The sequence below is a fragment of the Arachis duranensis genome, chromosome 6, assembly GCF_000817695.3.
Source record: "Arachis duranensis cultivar V14167 chromosome 6, aradu.V14167.gnm2.J7QH, whole genome shotgun sequence".
NCBI classification, from domain to species: domain Eukaryota; kingdom Viridiplantae; phylum Streptophyta; class Magnoliopsida; order Fabales; family Fabaceae; genus Arachis; species Arachis duranensis.
The window spans coordinates 54,259,915-54,263,203 of NC_029777.3; positions in this window are offsets into that span (position 1 = coordinate 54,259,915).

Below are 3,289 nucleotides of genomic sequence, written 5' to 3' on the forward strand. Positions count from 1 at the left end.
ACGAATGAATATCTTAGAACAAGAATAAGCTGAATTGAATAGAAGAACAATAGTAATTGCATTAATATTCGAGGTACAGCAGAGCTCCACACCTTAATCTATGGTGTGTAGAAACTCCACCGTTGAAAATACATAAGAACAAGGTCTAGGCATGGCCGAATGGCCAGCCTCCCAAAAAGGGTTCAATCATAAAAACATGATCAAAAGATCTAAGATTGAAAGATGAAAAATACAATAGCAAAAGGTCTTATTTGTAGAGAACTAGTAGCTTAGGGTTTACAACGATGAGTAAATGACATAAAAGTCTACTTTCGGGCCCACTTGGTGTGTGCTTAGGCTGAGCATTGAAGCATTTTCGTGTAGAGACTTTTCTTGGAGTTAAACGCCAGCTTTTGTGCCAGTTTGGGCGTTTAACTCCCATTCTTGTGCCAGTTCCGGCGTTTTACGCCAGAATTCTTGAGCTGACATGGAATGCCTGTTTGGGCCATCAAATCGCGGGTAAAGTATGCACTATTATACATTGCTGGAAAGCCCAGGATGTCTACTTTCCAAAGCAATTGAGAGCGCGCCAATTGGGCTTCTTTAGCTCCAGAAAATCCACTTGGAGTGCAGGGAGGTTAGAATCCAACAGCATCTGCAGTCCTTTCCAGTCTCTGAATCAGATTTTTGCTCAGGTCCCTCAATTTCAGCCAGAAAATACCTGAAATCACAAAAAATATACAAACTCATAGTAAAGTCCAGAAAAGTGAATTTTAACTAAAAGCTAATAAAAATTTAATAAAAACTAACTAAAACATACTAAAAACATACTAAAAACAATGCCAACAAGCGTATAAGTTATCCGCTCATCACAACACCAAACTTAAATTGTTGCTTGTCCCCAAGCCACTGGAAATCAAATAAGATAAAAAAGAAGAGAATATGCAATGAATTCCAAAAATATCTATGAAGATCAGTATTAATTAGATGAGCGGGGTTTTTAGCTTTTTGCCTCTGAACAGTTTTGGCATCTCACTCTATCCTTTGAAATTCAGAATGATGGGCTTCTATAGGAACTCAGAATCCAGATAGTGTTATTGATTCTCCTAGTTAAGTATGATGATTCTTGAACAAAGCTACTTTATGAGTCTTGGCGGTGGCCCAAAGCACTCTGTCTTCCAGTATTACCACCGGATACATACATGCCACAGACACATAACTGGGTGAACCTTTTCAGATTGTGACTCAGCTTTGCTAGAGTCCCCAATTAGAGGTGTCCAGGGTTCTTAAGCACACTCTTTTTGCCTTGGATCATGACTTTATTATTTTTTTCCTCTCTTTCTTTCTTTTTTCTCATTTTTTTTGAATTCACTGCTTTTTCTTGTTTCAAGAATCATTTTTATGATTTTTCAGATCCTCAGTAACACGTCTCCTTTTTCATCATTCTTTCAAGAGCCAACATTCATGAACAACAAATTCAAAAGACATATGCAATGTTCAAGCATACATTCAGAAGTCAAAGTATTGCCACCACATCAAAATAATTAATCTGTTATAAAATTCAAAATTCCTGCAATTTTTCTCTTTTTCAATTAAGAACATTTTTTTTTTATTTAAGAAAGGTGATGGATTTATAGGACATTCATAACTTTAAGGCATAGACACTAAGACACAATGATCATAAGACACAAACATGGATAATCATAAGCATGAAAATTTCGAAAAACGGAAAAATAAAGAACAAGAGAATTAAAGAACGGGTCCACCTTAGTGATGGCGGCTTGTTCTTCCTCTTGAAGATCTTATGGAGTGCTTGAGCTCCTCAATGTATCTTCCTTGCCTTTGTTGCTCCTCTCTCATGACTCTTTGGTCTTCTCTAATCTCATGGAGGAGGATGGAATGTTCTTGGTGCACCACCCTTAGTTGTCCCATGTTGGAACTCGATTCTCCTAGGGAGGTGTTGATTTTCTCCCAATAGTTTTGAGGAGGAAAGTGCATCCCTTGAGGCATCTCAGGGATTTCATGATGAGTGGGATCTCTTGTTTGCTCCATCCTTTTCTTAGTGATGGGCTTGTCCTTATCAATGAGGGTGTCTCCCTTTATGTCAATTTCGACTGAATAACAGAGGTGACAAATGAGATGAGGGAAGGCTATCCTTGCCAAGGTAGAGGACTTGTCTTCCACCTTATAAAGTTCTTGGGATATAACCTCATGAACTTCTATTTTATCTCTAATCATGATGCTATGAATCATGATGGCCCGGTCTATAGTAACTTCAGACCGGTTGCTAGAGGAAATGATTGAGTGTTGGATAAACTCTAACCATCCCCTAGCCACGGGCTTGAGGTCATGTCTTCTCAGTTGAACCAGCTTCCCTCTTGAATCTCTCTTCCATTGAGCGCCCTCTTCACAAATGTCTATGAGGACTTGGTCCAACCTTTGATCAAAGTTGACCCTTCTAGTGTAAGGGTGTTCATCTCCTTGCATCATGGGCAAGTTGAATGCCAACCTTACATTTTCCGAACTAAAATCTAAGGATTTTCCCCGAACCATTGTAAGCCAATTCTTTGGGTCTGGGTTCACACTATGATCATGGTTCTTGGTGATCCATGCATTAGCATAGAACTCTTTAACCATTAAGGTTCCGACTTGCTGAATGGGGTTGGTAAGAACTTCCCAACCTCTTCTTCGGATCTCATGTCGGATCTCTGGATATTCACTCTTTTTGAGTTTGAAAGGGACCTCGGGGATTACTTTCTTCATGGCCACAACTTCATAGAAGTGGTTTTGATGCACCCTTGAGATGAATCTCTCCATCTCCCATGACTCGGAGGTGGAAGCTTTTGCCTTCCCTTTCCTCTTTCTAGAGGTTTCTCCAGCCTTGGATGCCATAAATGGTTATGGAAAAATAAAAAGCAATGCTTTTACCACACCAAACTTAGAAGGTTTGCTCGTCCTTGAGCAAAAGAAGAAAGAAGAGAGTAGAAGAAGAAGAAATAGAGGAGATGGTGGTGGCTTTGTGGTTCGGCCAAGGGGGAGAAGTAGTGTTTAGGTTGTGTGAAAATGAAGGAGTGAAGATGGGTTTATATAGGGGTGGAGAGGGGGGTAGGGTTCGGTCATGTATAGGTGGGTTAGGAAGGAAAGTGGTTTGAATTTGAATGGTGAGGTAGGTGGGGATTTATGAAGGATGGATGTGAGTGGTGAAGAGAATAATTGGATTTGATAGGTGAGGGGTTTTTGGGGAAGAAGTGTTGAGGTGATTGGTGAATGGGTGAAGAAGAGAGAGAGTGGTGGGGTAGGTGGGGATATC